The following is a 19133-nucleotide window of genomic DNA, read 5'->3' on the forward strand; positions in this document are numbered from 1 at the left end:
TAAAACTGCTGTAAAATAATTAAGTCTTTTTTAAAAATTTTTTAAAAGTACTGACAAAAAGGGTTCAGTGAAGAAGAGATTGAAAATACAGGAGTTGGGCCCTGAGAGGGCAAAGGGGGACAGGATCCAGAGACTACGTGGAAGGATTCACCTTATGAGGCAGGATTATGAGAGAAGGGTAAAATGATGGACAGGAATTGACAGGAATGCAGAAGAATCTTTAGATGGTGGAAGGTTGAGAGTCTTTGTATAATGGTGTGTCTTCTCTCCATGAAATAAGAGCAAGATCTGCTAAAACGGAGGTTTCTCTAAAAAAAATTCAATTTCTTCATATTCAGCTATGTGCATCCTGGCAGCATGAACATATTGGTAGGAAGAGAGGTATTTACAGCTGAGAACAAAGAGGGCAACGAAAGGTTTGCTCTCAGTCCCCTAGCCAACATGTAGTGGTTAATAGAAAGCACCTCAAGAATACATCAGAAGCTGAATGCGTCCAAGGAAAATACTTGGAGTAAGGAGTATGAAAATTAATCTGCTTTCACTATGGCTTAAAATAAATGACTTAATCAAATAGAACAAAATAAGCACGTACCGAAGCCAAAGAGATCATTGGCAAATTCGTATTTTGGAAGTTTTGGACTTCCCAACAGAATCTTAAGATCGTTTTGCCCCTATTCGCTTCAGGGCACTTCTATGAAGTATGTACCTATTATTAAAATGAGGCTGGGGGCGCCTAGGTGGCTCAGTCCATTGAGTGTCTGACTCTTGATTTCAGCTCAGGTCATGATCTTGGGGTTGTGAGATCAAGCCCTGCATCAGGCTCCAAGCTCAGCAGGGAATCTGCTTAAGATTCTCCCTCTGTTCCTCCTCCCACTTCTCTCCCTCCCTCTCAAAAAAGAAAATTAAAAATAAATTGAGGCTGAGTACTTCCAGATGGTGCCCTCTAAGCGCCCTGGCTTTGTAGGCCCCTCCCTTGCCATCCCTAGGCATTAGAACGGCTCTGGAAGTCACTAACATTTTAAACATTTTGCATAGATGCTTAAAGCTCTCAGTCTCTACTCTGCTGACTGGCATTTCAAATGGAAATCTCTTAAGATGAGTAGGGGCCAAAGACAGGCTGTCCCAAAATGTGCCACTTCAGCATACTAATTATTTTAAATAAAAGTTACAAAAGAGACAGCCTCCTCCATCCCCCTGAAAGCAGGAAATAAATCTCCCATGTGAAAAGTGCCACCCCGGTACCAGGAGGTAAAGAGACATCCTCATCACCGGACGCGGGAAATTTAGAGCCGACAAGGCTGTATAAACAACGGGTGTTACTTTTTACTAATTTACTGCCACAACCAAATTCTGTCTACAATTTCTTACTATTGAAGCTCCCAAAGTTAAGTTTCCTTTGTCCTGTTAATTCCTCACGACTTTGTCTCCTTGTCTAAAAAGTATAAAAACTCACTGCTCATTTCTTTACGTCTCAATTTCCTTAGAGGACCTCAGTGCACATGTAATAAAACTTGGGTTTGTTCTCCTGTTAATCTGACTCACTTAAATGTTATTCTTAGTCCAGCTAGAAGACCTTCAAGGACAGAGAAAGAAAATTTCCTTCCTTTCAAGGGCAAAAAGATTTCCAAGATGCAGATTGGCAAATAGTTGACTGTTGACTCATGTGGCTTCCTTCTTCAGTTTTCTTTCCTTCTCCTCCCTCTCCCCTCTCCCCACCACCTCTGTCTTTCCTAAATCCCTATCTTGGTAACTCAGTCTCTCTATGGCCCTCTCACAGACGTCAAAACCCAAGCCATTACTTCCCTCTTTGCTTTCCTGTGAGCCTCAGTTGGCCTTGGCCCTAGCCCTCTCAGGTGCTGCCCCCCCCCCGCCCCCCAACCCTCCCCCCTTCCAGGCCGCACTGCAAGCTTTGTTTTTTTTCTTTTTTGCAGACTTTACAGATTTATTGTGTAACATTTTCTGTGAAACAGTGCTGAGCCACCCCAGCAGAGCTCTAGAACAAGTGAAATCTTTTATGGTGAGTAATGTCATTGGTTGTCATGTCAATGCAAATAAAAGAAATAATGAGCATAGCATGTTGGAATGAGGAATCACTGAACACTTCTGATTTTTATCTTTAAACTTCTCTACAGCATCACATAATAACATCGCCTTCAGTTAAGCCATGTTCCCTGAGGCACAAAAGCCGGCTAGAGTTTCAAAATAAGAAAAGAGCATTTCTTCACCAAACCTTGACCTAATGACCCCACCAGCCAACATGTCACATTAATAGAAATCACTTAAGGTGGAAATCCTAAGTTGAAGTTTTCCATAGAAAATATTTTTTTTAGGCACAAAGACAAAAACATACTGAAATTAACTCAACTGTTTTTATGGTAAAATATGCCACATTGAGGACAAGGGCCCTCTAGGCAAAGCAGCATTTTCCCAGGCATCTATTTATTTCAGATCTCAGGGATCCACACTGAAAATACAGTTCATTTGGGGTGCCTGGGTGGCTCAGTTGGTTAAGTGTCCAACTCATGCTTTCAGCTCAGATCACGATCTCAGGGCTGTGAGACTGAGCACTGCATCAGGTTCCACACTCAGAGGGGAGTCTACTTGGGATTCTCTCCCTCTGCCCCTCCCTCAGCGCTCATGCATTGTGCACACTCTCTCTCTAAAATAAATAAACAAAATCCTTTAAATAAGTAAGAAAAGAAAATATAGCTCATTCAGTTGGCCTGTGGGCAGCTGTTAGTTCTTTTCCTCAACCAGTGGTTTATTTAAAAGTGGTTCCGCTTTCAACCTTTGCACGCCAGCATTCTGCCCATAGTGTTCTATATCAGACACTGGGGAGACACACATGCATATGCATGCACCTGCTACCCTTCCATGGAAGGTTTTTTTTTTTTAACAAGAGTCTTCCACCTCAGTAAAATTTAAGTTGTGTCACCTACTCCTCTTTTGATCTGTCCTTACCATTTCCCCTGTTGGATGGACATAGGAACTTTGTGTTTTATATAAATGAGTCGAGAGTTCTAGTAATGCATTTGAAGGAACATATGCCATACTGCTCCAAGAAGGAGGCAGTTCATCCCACTGTCAGTTGTAGTTTCCTTCAAAGCTGTGTCTCTAGCAATAAAAAAAATCCCACTTGCCCAACTCGGATCCTTCCTCATACCCATGAAACCCAAAAATTTAAGCCCATACTTTCAGTCCCTTCTCAGAGTTCCTATTAGGCTTACGATCAGAACAATACAGGTGTGTGTTGAATTGCTATTTACATGTATTTGGCCTCCACAACAAAATTTGTAAGCTTTTAAAACAGCAATCACGATTTGGATCAAATGAGATGGTGGATATTCAAACGCAGGGTCACTGGCAAACTAACGTAAATGGGCCAATTTAGCATAAACATTATTTTGAGCCAAAAACAATCAAAATCCAGCAGATTCAGGAAAAGCTCTTTACCTCCCGTTCAACTGCCTGCTTATACCAAGAAGAGAGCTATTCACAGAGATGCCTCTTTCCTAAGAAACTTAGCTGCATAATAAGGCAACCTATATCTTCCAAACGTCTTCTCTACCTTTGTGCTAATAGTCTTTGTCCCCTTCATGTCCTCACACGCCTCCCCTCTCCTGAGCTCAGATAAGCCTCCTAGTACCTCAATGTCTTCAGAATTTCATGGCTGTGCCGATTCCCCATTTGTACAAAACTATATTTGATTTTCTCCTGTTAATCTCTCTCATGTCAAGTGGATTCTTAGTCCAGCTAGAAGGGCCATTAAGGAAAAAGGAAATTCTTCCTCCGCAGTGGTTGGTGTAGTCAGCAAGACAATGCCTTGCTAAACACTGCTCACACCAGACACGGCTACAACAGAGAGATCCTCAGGACATCAGACAAACAGTTGGCAGAAGGCAAGGTTTCTTACCATGTCAGTCTCCGAGAATCTCTCTTTGTGGAGTCTGATGGAGCAAGGGTGGGGAGAAGCCTCCTTCTCTCTTTCTAAATTTAAATTAAAAGGAGAAAATAGGTGTGGAACTATGTCCTTGGGCTTAGTAACTCATTAAATTTGGTAGAGTACTCTGGTTTCTGATCCATTTCCTCCCACATATAGTCTTCGTTTTCTTTTGTGTCTTTTATGTCATTTTTCACACAAACTTCGTTGTGGGTTAATGTGCACATAAGGCAAAGGCTGTTGCTAAGGGACATCTTGGAAGACAAAGCCATAACGCTGGTGGGCACAGGTGGAGCATTTAAAAGCTGTTAGAACACTCTCCACCTAACTAACTCAAAGACTCCCGTATTGGGATAAGCTGGTCACCTGCTAACCTCAAGAAAACTTCTGTGCAACAGGGTACGCTCTAAAACAACGCGCAGTCCCCAACCCGCACCACATGCCTCCTACGTGTTAATGTGGCTCCAAGAGACCCAAGGCTAAGCCTAAGCTATAATGTGTGTGAGACAAACCTTGCTGTGGATTACGATTTTTCCTTTTGCCGTATTCTGTGTCCTAAGAGCTTGGTTTTGTGACCAGTGAAAATGTTCTCTTTGGTCTCCACCATTAAGAGGGTGCACGTACCAGGGTGCACCTTGGTGACCAAATAGACCAGGAATCTGAGTCTCTCTCTGTCCAGCTGTGCCCGCTCTCAGGGGAAGTTTGTCATGAGAGGTTCCAGCCGAGAGGAACCTTTGCCGTCTCAACCTTCACTGCTTGTCAGTGCTGGAAGGTCCCATTCCAGGAGCACCGCCCTGTGTCACAGATGAGCGGGTCTGTAACCGGAGGAGGCATCTCACTATTTCATGGGGACTGGAGACACTGTTTTCACTACACCATCCTTACTGCCTATGCAAGGCACACTTTTGCTTTCTTAGACTAATTTTGAGAGTAAACTTTTAGAGCGTGGGGACTGCCCTCTTTGGATGTCTCTTAAGTCTTCATTAAGCCATTAAAAGGATTATTGTGGTTTGAGTCGCTACTCACAGATTCTACTGGTCAGTGGCCAGATGATGGATCCTCTCAAATGGCTGTATTTAATAGAAAAATATACTTTATAGGAAGCTCTCAATTCTCTTATTAGTAAAATCGCTAGCTTTAAGGGACTCCCTGAAAAGATGAAAGAACAGAAATCAGGCTTAAGATTTAAAAATAAATGTCCACATCCAACCTAAGTTCCCCTTTTAAAATCTAGCCTCAACTGCCTGTTGTAACTTCTCTTTCCCCACAGGTCTCACAGGGAGCACTCCAGCCTAATCTCTAGGTTCAAAGTATACAGGCTGTTGGTGTAAATGCTAAAAGCCAGGAAATGAATTTAACAAAAGCCCCTGAGACTGGCAATACGGCTTGCTTTGCTCCTACTTTCCAGGGCTCTGTCATCAGGCTCTGCCAGCTTCAGACATTCCTAAGCAACGTCCTTTGCAAGTGTACCCTAGACACCCCCACCCCCAAAAGAATTCATATCCCTGGACAGCAGCAGAAATTTTCAATTATGAAGTCCTTTTATCTCTGCTTTCAGAAGATCCTACCAAATTTAGAAAGGAATTAGAAAGATTAATGACTATTCACAATCCCTCATGGAGGAAGCAAGACCAAACTTTAACCTACCCCTCCTACAAATGATCTGAGAAAGGCCAATATTCATGGGCCAAGGCTGAACTGTGTACCTGGGAAAAAACCTTTTGTTAAAATGCTTTATACAGACTTGGCAAAAACATAAATCTCCTGATTCCCATTTTTTGAAAGATTTTTTTAATTTGAGAAGGAGAGAACGCGCACATGGGGGGCTGCAGAAGGAGAGGGAAAGAATCCTCAAGCAGACTGCCCGCTGAGCGCAGAGCCCCATGACACAGGCTGGATCCCACAACGCTGAGATCACGACCTGAGCCAAAACCAAGAGTCAGCTTAACCAAATGAGCCACCCAAGTGCCCTTCTTGATTCCCATTTTAGTTAAAAATTTCCATAATATAAAAAAGCAAATTTAGTTTTAAAAAATGGGCTAGTCCCTTGATTTTCTGGCCGTGATTAATCCTTTGGGGGATTAGAAACAACTGTGTGCTTTACAAATCTCACAAAACCAGAAATGCAACTCTAGAAACAAGTCAAAGCCCACCCAGCTTTACCACTCCCCAAAACTTGCCTATTCTTCTCAAAATATTTGTAGATATTATAAAAGAACAGAATACTGAAACAAAATTGCCCTGTACTTTTTTTTAAAGGGCAACTTTTAAATAGCAATTACTCTAAAAACTGGAGAGAAAAAAATATTGCATTCTTTCTTTGTCCCATGAAATTACAAAACTTACCATGTCTTTGAAATGTAAACACAGCCCATAATCACCTGAGACTAAAGAAAAAAACGGGTAAGATGTCTTTTTAAAATACAAAGTGCTTGAAGGATTCTTGTGGCCAGACTCTAGCACCCCTGATAACAGACAGACATGCTCCCAATCTCCATCCTGGAGAAAACTTGGATACTTATTGTGTACCTTTATGATGTAAACTATACCTCCATCATCTCTGCATGTAAGAGCCATTCCTCGAAACACAAACTTTAGGGAGAGTTTTTCCTCGAAAAAAAAAAAAAAAGAGGGAGATATTTGGAAATTGGGCTTTTAATGTTCTCCCTGATGAGGAAGCAGAAGGCTCGCTGAAGACAAAGCACAAGCTGACACCCTGCAACCTGTCCCCCACCCCCCACTCCTGGGTGGGATATGTGTGACATTCTTCTGGGGGTCTCCCAACTGTCTTAATATTAATACCTTGCTAGAGGGGGAAACAACCTTAACTTGACAATGGCAAGGCCTCAAGTATCTTGTAGGTCCTCTTTAGCATATGAAAGCTCTTTTGAAACCTCCCTTTTCCTTACCTCCCCCAACTCTGAGTATTTAATCAGCCACCCCTCAAGACACCACTGCAGCAGCTGTCTGCCCACAGGTCCTGTCCCCGTGCTTTAATAAAACCACCTTTTGTTTGGGGCCCCTGGGTGGCTCAGTCGTTAAGCGTCTGCCTTCGGCTCAGGGCGTGATCCCAGTGTTCTGGGATCGAGCCCCACATTAGGCTCCTCCACTGGGAGCCTGCTTCTTCCTCTCCCACTCCCCCTGCTTGTGTTCCCTCTCTCGCTGGCTGTCTCTCTCTGTCAAATAAATAAACAAAATCTTTACCAAAAACAAAACACCATTTTGCACCAAAGACATCTCAAGAATTCTTTCTTGGCCATCGACTCCGGACCTCAACTCACCGAACCTCACCTATATTCCAAAACCACATCATTTTCACAAGTACCAGTAAAAACAAAAGCTAGATTTTTTGTTTGCATCTTGTCTGTGTATGTGTGTCCACATATGTTGTTAATGTAAGATATTATCTCTACCTCTGGATGATTTTGCTAAAATTAACTTGTAAAAGAGCTCTATGTAGTTGGTTTGAAGGCAAGCACTTTTAAGGTTGGACATCTAACACTCAGAAAGATAGAAACTAACCCAAATGTTTTTCAAGTTCATGTGATCGGGGGGAAAACATTTAGTATTAAAGCTTATTTAAGATTGTTTATTTAATTAAATGGACCTATCTTCAGAGTTACCAGCATAAAATACAAAACTTATCCTGCCTGTGTTTACTAAAAGTTGAACAAATTCATGTTTTCTCAGTTACAACATTTACCAGGAAAAAAAAAAACTTAAAATAATGGTTGACTTTGTCTAATGCCTCATGAAGTATGTTGGGTAATCTAAACAGAAGTATTAGGAACAAGTAAATTAAACTGATGTAAATAAGACAAAAAGGTTTGTAGGTATATTTTTAAATAGCTACCAAAAGCTTTGGCAACCTGAAACTTTAAAGTTTTGGTAAGTTAAATGATAAGTTAAATTCATTTAACATCTAGATCATTTTCATATAAGATAAAATAATGAAGCCGTAAGTACTAAACCTAGGTTTATCTAACTTTTATGACAGAGAAACTAAAGATAAATTTGGGTCTGTTAGTAAACATGTTTTGTGCCTTAAAGGCTGTGCTACAAAAATTGCATGTTTCTAGAAATTATAAAATTTATTCCTAAATTTGTCAATCTAAAGACTACTGGCATAACAAACAATTCACAATTGCTTACTACTTAGTTTTCACTAGAAATTAAGGTTTCTAAGAATTTCTATGAATTCTAATAAACTCTAATAAATGTAATTATAACTACTGGAGATAATAAGAGGGACAACTCTGTATGCAAGGAAAATAGGATGTGTGTTTTTGGTAAGAAGTAGTATAAGGAATAGAAATTTTTTTGTTAAGGGAAAAAAAATAATTTTGTCCTGAAGTGCGGCTGGTTTTTTAAAGAGGGAAAGTAGGACAAAATATGAATGTAAAGAAGAAAGTTGTAAAAGGTTTATGGGGGAAAAAAATTTGGAAAGAAATTTTATGTGTGGTTGGTACTGGCTAAGATTAGGATAAATTTAAGTAAGTAAATGGGTTTTAATATCAAAAATAAACTGGTACAAAATTAAAACTTTGTCTTTGTTAAGAGTACAAAGTTTTCCTGAACTACTTGGTCTGCTCTTAATAAGAAACTGTAAACCAAACTTTTTCTTTGCCTTTAAAGTTACCTGCCTAGAGAACTAGGATTATGTGTTTTGTCAAAATACTTTCCTATGTTTATCAAGTCTTTGATGACTTAAGAAAACCGAGCATTAATGTATAAAGAGCTAAATTCTGCCCACAACTACATAACATTCTGCATTTGCCTTTGAAATCTTTTTGTCATTTTGGTTAAATGGATAATTATATATTGTTTCATAATAATCTGTGATCCTATTTAATCAAATGTACAAACATTTTAATATTTTTTGACATGCTTTCCAAAATCAAATTCTAAAATAAAGTCTTTTGGCCACAATCTGAGGTGTTACAAAGGGCCCATGGAACATTTCAAAGATTCTGTGAGACAAACTACTTAGGCTTATTTGGTATGTTAAATTATGAGCATTGTCAAATAAGTGGTACTAAGACCTCTTAGATTTTATTTGTGTACATTTATTATTAAGATAAGTGTTCTAAATATGGTATGAAACTCCTAGAAATGAGATGTCTTGGTATGTTATTATCGTAAAGTGTTGTGTGTCACAGACATTACCAAATTTCCTTGTCAATTGCATTGTAATGAACTCTAATGGGATCTCTGACCACGGACATTTTTATATCTTATCATTTAGTTACTGATTTACTCTGATGCTGTTACAAAGGAGCTTCATCTTCATGGAGACTCATAAAAAGAAGTCAGAGGACTTGTGTTTCTGATAAGCTTAAGATCATAAAACTTAACTATGTAAAAATTTCCAGAACTAATGGAAAAACTGGATTTAAGTAGAACAGTAATTAATAACATGGCACTGAATGAACTGAGGAGGATAACTAATTTTTATGACTTTGTTTAAAACACTGCCGCCTTTTTGTGGGGAACCTGGTGCTAAATCACTTGTAGACGATCTGCTTCTGAGGCAGGGTTTTGCACATAGCAGAGCAGCTCTCTCGCTGCAATCTACTGAAAGTCAGCCCCTGACACAAGGGTTTGTAAAAAAAATAAATCAATAAAAACAAGAGAATGATTTCTTTTTTAAAAAAAGTAAAATAAAATAAAACATTGCTGACTTTTTTTTAAAAATGCTTTGTTTTTCCAGATTTAAGGAAAGTTTTCTCTTAAGCTGACTTACGGCCGTTTGATAAAATACACTTTCATCAACAGAATGAAACATTTATCTTTTTCTCCCTACCTGATCCCTCCAGAATTCAGAAGCCCAGGAAGTACTCTTATATTTTCATGGCAACATATTTGCATAAGTTCAATAAGAATCTGTCCTCCTTATGACATGGCATAATTGGAAACATTGCTTATACTACCCAGGCTTTGACTGGAACGTCATATTTGAGAGACATGCATAGACTCAGATGTGACCAGACAGCCTTAAGGAACTAAGGTTGACTTTCTTGAATCAATAAAGCCCTTCGGGAAATGTCAGCCTAATACCTACGTGAATAAAGAAGGTCACTTTCCAGCAGGTACAAAAACCTCAAGATATTTGGGGGACCTCAAGAAGAGAGGAATTAACCCAAATCTATAGGCAATGCAGGTGAAGTCTGATGGCAAGTATTTGACTTGGCTTCTGGCCTCAAAAGGCCATTAAAATTTCAAAGTAGAGATTCCTTATAAAAAGTTCCAACAACGCAGTTTAAAAAAAAAACAAAAACAAAAAACAAAAAAAGCCCTGGCCATCGCTGGTGTCTGAGTAATTCCAGATTTCCAGAGCCCTGAAGACAAGGGGTAACACCACAAAACATGGACTCATTTTCCACTCCACCTGCATTGGCCAAGCAGCTGCCAAGAACAAAGGCTCCATCTTCCGATACCTGGCAAACAAATGCAGTACTGCCTCCAAAAGTGCTTGCTTCTCTGAGGTGTCCACAAGTATATTTGGCGAGAAACTTCCAGAGCAAGTCAAGGAGCACCTGTCCTTCTATGAGACTGGAGAGACTGCATGAAAGAATCTGGGTGCCAGGAAGAAGGCAATGGTTTGGGCAGAAGAAGTGACTGCTAAGATCGCTAGGAAACTGGAGAAACAGGAGAAGAAATGTGTGAAGAAAGAAAGCAACAGCTGGGTGCGAGCACCCTCATGTCTTAAGAAAACAGCAGCAGTACCCCTGAGGAATGTGAGAAGACAGGTGAAAGGCCCAAAAGAAAGCAAAAGCAAAAGCCCCAGAAAGCTCCTCAGGACAATGGAATGGAAATCCCATCTGTCTCCGTCTCTTTCTCCAAACCCAAGAAAAAGAAAACGGTTTCCCAGGAGGAGCTGGTTAGCAGCGATCTTGAAGAGAAAGCTGGCACTGCAAGTCTTCCCAAGAGGAAGAAATCTTTCCCTGAAGAGGAACCAGTTAATGATCCTGAAGAGGCAGGAAGCAGAAGTGTCCCCAAGAAAAAGAGAAAATTCTCTTCCAAGGAGAAGCTGCTCAGCAGCAGACCTGATGAGGTTGCTGGCAGCAAGAGAAGCAGCTCCAAGAAAAAGAAAAAGTTCCAGAAGCTATCCCGGGAAGATCAGAATGGACACACTTCCCTGGTGGGGACATAATCCATGGTGACATTTCCCAACCCAATCCACCCCTTAGAGCCCAATAAAAACAAATTCACAAGAAAAAATAATAAAGAAATAAAAACGTCGTGGGGCACCTGGGTGGTTCTGTCAGTTAAGCATCCAACTCTTGATTTCAGCTCAGGTCATGATCTTAGGGTCATGGGATCTAGCCCCATGTCGGGCTCTGTGCTGGGCTTAGAATCTGCTTAAGATTCTCTCTTTCCCCCTTTGCATTCCCCCCCTAAAAAAAGTCATATGGCCAACTGCTATTCTTGCTGCACTTATGTAAATGATCAGGCCAAGGTGTTTTGAAACTAGGCTTTTCACAAACAAATATTAATTAGGCTATCTTTGGTAAACATAAGGGTGATTATATAGAGAAAATATGTTTCAATAACCCTTCTGAATAAATATTCAACTCTAATACTGTTCATTATAAACTTACCTAGAATCCTGATTCCTTCTAGTTTCCTCCAATGCCTGGCTACAACTCTCCAAATTAATGTTTTCAATTTTTCTCCCATCTTTCTAAGTCGGATTTATTTGAAAACTAAAATTGCCCTTTCTCCTAAAACCCTGCCAACAAATATGAATGACTTGATATAAACTTCAGAGAAATCTCCAAAATCTCACATAAAGGCAACCTTCACATCTGTTGCTCCGTGGGCCTTTCACAAAGATCATCAGAGACATTCAAACTACAGACTAGAAAAAAACAGACTACCACTGCCTACTCTCACTCTATCCAAAGATGCTTCAAGCTTGACATCTAGAAATCATCTCAACTAGCTATCCTCAGACTCAAAGTGATTTCTAATTTGATCCAGTCATTAGCCATTGTCTTTGCTTCCATACAAATGCCTCTTGTTTAATATCTGATGGCTTAAACCACAGGCCTAACTTTGAGAGCACAGCTCCATCACTGCCTCTTAAAATGAGTTTAACTTAACTGACCTATTGTCAGGAGTATGAGACTGGTTCAACAAGATGGAACAATCTACCAACTCAACTTTTACTGTGTGAAACTTAAAGGAAGTTTTAGAGGAGGAAATTGTAGGGGCCAAAGGCAGGCCTCCCCAAGATGGCCCACTCCAGCATGAACATTATTTTGAGTCAAAAGCAATCAAAACCTAAGCACATACAGGGAAAGCTCCTTATCTCCCCCCTCAACAGCCTGCTTACACCAAGAAGATAGCCATTCACAGAGATTCCCCTTTACCCAAAAAACTTATGTGCATAATGGGGTAACTTTTGTTATCCAAACATCTTCTCTCACCTTCCCACAAATGGTCTCCCTCCCCTTTATACCCTCAGACCCCCACCCCACTCCTGAGCTCATATAAGCCTCGTGTTGCTTAAATGTCTTTGGAATTTCATGGCTTTCTGGATTTCCCATACTTATGAAAGAAAACAAATGTGATTTATTCCTATTAACCTATCTCATGTCAATTTGATTCTTAGTCCAACAAGAAGGACCTTAAAGGGCAGAGGAAATTCTTGCTCCCTGACAGAAGCAAACTTAAGTGTTCTGAAAATTTTAAATTGTTGGTTTTATTATTTCAGAGCTCATGTGATATGATTTTTCAGTTACGATTTCATATCTCATAAAACATATAGCAGATGCTCAATAAACACAAGTTGATTTATGCTTTTCAAGACCTCTGGTGGCACCTAGCAAAGAAATGAAGTTGAATCTGAAATTGAATCAACCATCTTTCATATATGCTAATGTATAACAGCTATTCTAGCAGTTATTCCAAAAACAGACTAATGGAAATCAAATGACTTGGTAAGTTAGCCCAGTCCATTCTGACAGGGATGATGCTAAATGGTACAACACAGATGGCTAAAAATGGTTTAAAAGATATATATTGTATATTTGGAAGAAATAATCATGGGCTGCTGGAGTTCTAAAAAAGAGAAAGAAAAAGAAAAAAATCTTCAAGGTTGATTGTGTGCATTAATCTTAAAACAATATAATTTTAAGAAAATTCTTAAAGTCATAATGTTGAATGGGTTTTCCACTTTAATATATTTAGAAATTATAAGTAGTATCTTAATAACATAGATTCAAAAGTCTCCGATCTCCCCAGTGGTGCAGAACAGGGCAAGTTTCCTTCGGTTGTTATCACTTGATTAGTGAATGTAAAAAATGGAAATCATTATCAATAATTTATGCCGTTAACCCTGAAGAAATCAGCTGAGGGAAGTTTCCAAAACTTCTCTTTCTGGTAATTGTCACTTTACTAAAAACAAACACATTATATAAATCGATGTACTAACAAGTATTAAATATTTGTTATTTATACTGTAACTATTTATTAAAATGAGTTTGAATTGGCTCCTGATAAAAATAGGATAATGGCATGAAAGTAAGAAGTAAAGAAGAGACCCATATTGAGATGGGAGAAGGGGGTAAGCCGGAAAAACTAGGATAGTTAGAAAATGCTGAGGTTTCTTGCAACCAAGCAAGCTAATAAAACAAATCATACCAGTTTGTTGGGATTAACAAACTTGCACAGCTATTAAGTACGCTGGCAAAAGGAAAAAAGATTATCAAGTTATTTGGGCCACAGACACGCTATAAACCATGTTGGTCGGTGGTGCAGGAGTTTTCAACGTCCTTTTATCAAAAGCCTTCAGACTTGGGTGGAGATAATAAGGAGTAAGATCTTATTTACTGGATATGAACAGAAAGACTGTGTTCAAATTTTATAACTTTTCTTTACCTGTTTCCTACTTCCCTGCTCTAAGAGGGAATGAAGCAGAGACCAGAATAATATTTAGAAATCAACCAGTCTTAATTATCTGTAAGAAATATTTTTATTCTTTATGAATTATTTATGATCTTTTCATAGTAAGTTACCATTAACTTGCACTGCGTATTTCCTAGGGATAAACTTAGGAAACATAGACTAATTTCCAACTGGCACTCTTCTCTCTATTACACAGATTAAGGAAATAGAAACCCCCAGAGACTAAGTAGGTTCTCTATTTCTCTGCTCACCTCCTCTATCACCTCCTCCCATAGTACATACTTGTCTCCCATCATGACATTTGTCAAAATTATCCATCTTCTCCATCATAAGGTCCAGGAGGTTAAGATACTGTCCTGCTCTCCTGTGCATCCCCATGACTAGCGCAATACCCGACATAGTACCTGGTACATAATGGATGCTCAGTAAGCCCCTATGGAATGTTGAATGCATTTTACAAGCAATCCACTTTCAGAAAAATCAGAATACCTGCTACATTAAATGTTTGATCGCTTTCAGGTATAATCACAATAACATTTGGCTACATTTGTGTGGAAATTGGGTAAAGGCTTCTCGTGAAAAATGTTTGAAAACAAAATGACCTTTCTGTTCACCTTTTCTTGTATAATGAATTTTTCATATAGTAAAACATTCTTCCTATTTTCTTTTATACCATTTAGAGCTATTACTATTACAGCATCTAGATGTTAATTCCATGTAGTTGTTAATTGAGCTGATTTTATCTGAAAAGAAAAGCTAGAAAAATAAAACTAAGTCAACATTAAAAAAAAAAAAAGAAGAAGAAATCAACCAGTCTCATGATGGTCTAGCCTTCGGCTGTGGGTAAACTTCCCCCAGCAAGTAACTGCCTGGTCACTGCTAAAATTCAGCTCTGTTGGAAGGTGTAAATGCTTTTTTTTCAGTGAATGAATTTTTAGTTCAGGGTCTTCTCAGTCCACAGGTCTGATGAGCTCTGATGGACAAGACTGTGGCCGATAATGTGGGGCAAAGGCAACAGGGTCCAAGGTTATTCCAGAGCAATAAGAAAGATGGGCCAAATGTGACATGATCGTGGCAACACACTCAAAGCCAGAGGCGAGGGTAGTGTCCACACTTTTTTCAAAAGAGTTCCCTATGAGCTATCTAAATTACTTGTTTTGCCAGATTTCATTTTGCCAAAGGTTGCTTAAAAAGAGCAGTTGAGATTGGGGTCAGATGATGACCTTTGTTGTAACAAGATTTAGCCCGTAGAGAGTCATGAAACCTGGGTCTGTTCTAGGAATTATATTTGGCTTCTTGAGTTGTTTCCTGAGACTCTCCTATGAGGCAGATTTAGCATTAAATGATAGGGCAGGTTCCGGAATGTGGCCAGAACACTAGTATTAAAAGGACCTTTTCCCAAGTGAAAGCTACTACAGTGGGTATGTATGGAGGATAAGGGACAGCAATAACGCTCAGGCACCTCCCTCACTCTCTTTCGAAGAGAAATTAGAAAGAAGAGGTTTCAATGGAGGAGAGCTGCTGCAGTCTATGCCAGGACTTTGACGGTATGAGTTCTCTCATCAGCATTCATCTTAGGCACGTCACATAGCAATAACAGGAGCTAACAAGCACGGGGCACTTACTTCGTACCAGGCATTGTGCTAAGTCTTCTATGTGGATTACCTTGCTCAGTCCTCCCCACAAACCTCAAATAATCTTTGTATCCCTCCCTGTGATTCAGTGTAATGATGCCTTTAATTCTACACCCCCTTCCCTTGTCCACACCCTCTGCTGTGTGACTTTGCAGTCCCTCTCACTAAAAATGCAGGCTCTGTTTCACCAGTCTGTCAATCCAGACTGGCCCTGTGGCTTGCTTTGGCCCACAGAATGTAGACCTGACATCGTGCCAGTTCTGAGCCTCGGCCTCAGGAGGCCTCCCGTGTTCCTGCTTGCTCACTTGCACCCCTGCCATTGCTACGAGAACACACCCAGGCCAGCCAGCTGAAGGGAGTGAGACAGCTGGAGCAGGGCCGAGTCATCCTGATCACCTTGCCAAAGCCAGTCTAGACCAGCCAGACCCCAGACATTTGAGAAGCCCGCCAAAGCAACCAGAGCTGCCCAGGGGACCACCAACTGACTCCAGATGTATCTGCAATAATTGCTCATTGGTGAAGGCCACTGAGGTTTTGTGACTGATCATTACACAGCATCATTGTAGCAGCAGAAACTGGTGCACCATTTATAAACAGGAAGACAGAGGCACAAAGATGTTAACTAACTTGCCCCAACTGGTAAGAGTGTAGCTGGCCTCTGAGATACTAATGCAACTTCACAGGAAATGGGAAGTAATTTCTATATAAGGCCAATATTTTATAACTATATTAAAAAGCCTTTAAAAACTCAAATAATTTTGGTCTGCCTTAATCCAGACAGGTCTTCAGCAAAGAACCAAAGAAACTGATCCTGACATGATAGCTAATACCACTGACCAGACACACAGAAATGGACACGGTAGTCAGAGAGAACAGCCTTGCTTTCCATGACGTGTGTTGAAGGGAACTTTATCTTTATCTGTACAATGGCTGTACTGAGAGCAACCCTTGTGCGTGGCAGCAACTGCAAGGGACAAAGAACCCCGCAGTATGAGGGCATCGCTACAATGTGTAACACTGACTTTCATGTGACTTCTGCCACCAACATTAGAGTTACATCTCATTTACTCAACCACTGAGAGAAACGGTGAGCAGGGGAATTGGAGAACTTCAATATTAATGGCAGTACATCAATTCGATTATCTTGGCTCACTAATGAGGTGAGCTCCTAATGTATGGAAGTTGCAAGTTCAAACTCCACGGCTGCAATTGGACCCACGTGGGTACTTACGGCTCCAGCGCCAGCTGCAGCAGTATAGGCTGGGAGGAGAAACCTGTTTTGGGGATAAGAATTACTATCGGAACTGGTCACACAGAGCAGCTCAGGAAACTGGAAGATACTATAGGTCATCTACGGCATTACTTGGGGATATGAACAATGACTTTTTCCAGAAAGGGAAAAAGAAATAAGCTATTACAATGCAGGTGAAATTACTGAATTATTTTACGCCATAAATAAAGCCTTAATTCTTCACTTAATAAGGTCTAAATCTGAAGTGTAATAAAATATTTGTTCCTCTTTAACTAGATTAACCTTCTGCATACAGCATGCTTTAGTGTATAAGACACTAATGACTTTAGCTTTGATTTGAGAATTGACCAAACCTCTTCTCTTGACCAAAGCTTAGTCAGGTTCCTCTAAGGGAACCTTAGGTTCCCTTGACTAGGCCTTGACTTTGGCCCCCATCCTGTCCCTACCCAGACTGCACAGCCCAGTTTTAGCAAGAATCCTGGTCAGTTGGTTTATAGAGAATCCCCTACCCTTGATATCAGAGCACACTCTGTATCTGATCATATTCCCCATGCCCCGCTCCTGCTATTTGATCACACTGGCCTGCCTTCCGCAAAAGCTCCCTTACTCCTGAGATCTCATCTTAGCAATTTTCCATCCGCTGACTCCATTGCTCTGCCTGTTGGACATAAATCCCCACTAGTCTTTGCTCTATTCAGAGTTAAGCCCAATCTCTCTCACCTATTGTGATAGTCCTTGCATTTTCTGCAATAGTACTGAATAAAGTCTTCCTTACCATTTTAACAAGTATCAGAATAATTTTTTTCTTTAACAGCGTTTACCCTGTAACAAAAACGTAGAAAATACGAGGTACCAGCAAAAACATGCCTATTGGTAGAGCTGAGATACACAAATAAGATAAGAAGAGTTTGGGGACACCGTGACTGTAATGAAATTAAATGATTTGGTTTCACAGAAGAACCCAGCACAGCCAAAATGTTCGAATGGGAAACCAACTTCACTGAATTTTCTAGAAACTACAGTTAAAGCTGAAAGATTTTTTTTTTTTTGCATTAACACTTAAGAGAAAATTGTTCTTTAACATACATGCTCACATTTCTGTCTTGGTAAATAAAGAATTATGAACATTTTTAAAAAGCCTTTTTTGATGAGAAAGCTTACAGAGCCTTGGGTCACCATTCCAAACATCAGGGATCACTCCTCAGAAGGATATATATAGAAATACTGGAAATTGAGCTCCGTGTGTAGACTGGGCCGAAGATACACCTAGAAAAGTTGCTCTTGGATGAAATCTCTGATAGCATCTGAATCATTTCTTATTATTTTCCTCTTCTGAAAATTATATGAACATGAAAATGCAATGTCAACTGGTTGGATGTGAATTAAGCTTTTACTGTATTTACCTCTAAAATATTGAAGCATTAGAAGCAAAATCTATTCCAATTATTTCCTATCTCTAAACACTAAGAAATAAACATGTGCCTTTTATTTTTATAAGATCTTAATATTAGAATAAATAATATCCTGATAAGGGAGAATTAATTATAAAACAAGCCACTTAGAAGTCTCCTCATTGGGGCGCCTGGGTGGCTCAGTCTGTTAAGCATCTGACTCATGATTTCAACTCAGGTCACGATCTCATGGGTCATGAAATTGAGCCCCATGCTGGGCTCCTTACTCAGCAGGGAGTCTGCTTGAAGAATCTCACTGTGTCTCCCTCTGCCCCTTTCCACTCACATGCTCGCTCTCTCTTTCTAAAAAAAATAAATCTTAAAAAAAAAGTCTCCTCATTATGACTGGTTTCCTCATTCCAGACACAAAATCAGTGAAGATTTGACTGTTTTTTTTTTTCAGTGAGAAGCAGGGGAATAAAGCACTAGTTTAAAACTAGATTATCTGGGCACGAACCCCACCTAAACCATTTTTAAGCTGTATGACCTTGGGATTACTTAAACTCTTGGAGCCTCAGGTTCCTCATCTGGAAGATGAGGGGCAGTAAAAGCAGATACAGGACCATTGTGAGTATTAAATGAGTTAACACATTAAAAGCACTTAGAAGAGTACCAGATATCCAGTTAAACCTCAGTAAAAGTTAGCTACTTTATTATTATTGCCAGATTTTTAAAGCATAAAACCCTTACCACTACAGTCACACTAGGCCCATCCTGACCACCCCCCCCCCTTCCTGGCCATCATTGGTATCTTTACCTCCATGGGTGCGGATACTTACCTGGGGGCATTTACTGATATATTTTAGATATAAATCATCATCAATAATAAAAAGAAAAAAAAGTGGGGGCACCTGGTTGGCTCAGTCAATAAGCGTCTGCCTTCAGCTCAGGTCATGATCCCAATCCCAGGGTCCTGGGATAGAGGCCACATCAGGCTCTTTGCT

At 40.0% G+C, this 19133-nt stretch overlaps 1 protein-coding gene across 1 annotated transcript in view; it reads right to left on the reverse strand.

Annotated features, from left to right (window-relative positions):
- Positions 1-19133, reverse strand: part of PHEX (phosphate regulating endopeptidase homolog X-linked) — a 205415-nt gene that overhangs the window by 105577 nt on the left and 80705 nt on the right. The window lies entirely within an intron of this gene.

Source organism: Ursus maritimus (assembly GCF_017311325.1).
Source record: "Ursus maritimus isolate PB19 chromosome X unlocalized genomic scaffold, ASM1731132v1 scaffold_X1, whole genome shotgun sequence".
In the NCBI taxonomy this organism is placed as follows: domain Eukaryota; kingdom Metazoa; phylum Chordata; class Mammalia; order Carnivora; family Ursidae; genus Ursus; species Ursus maritimus.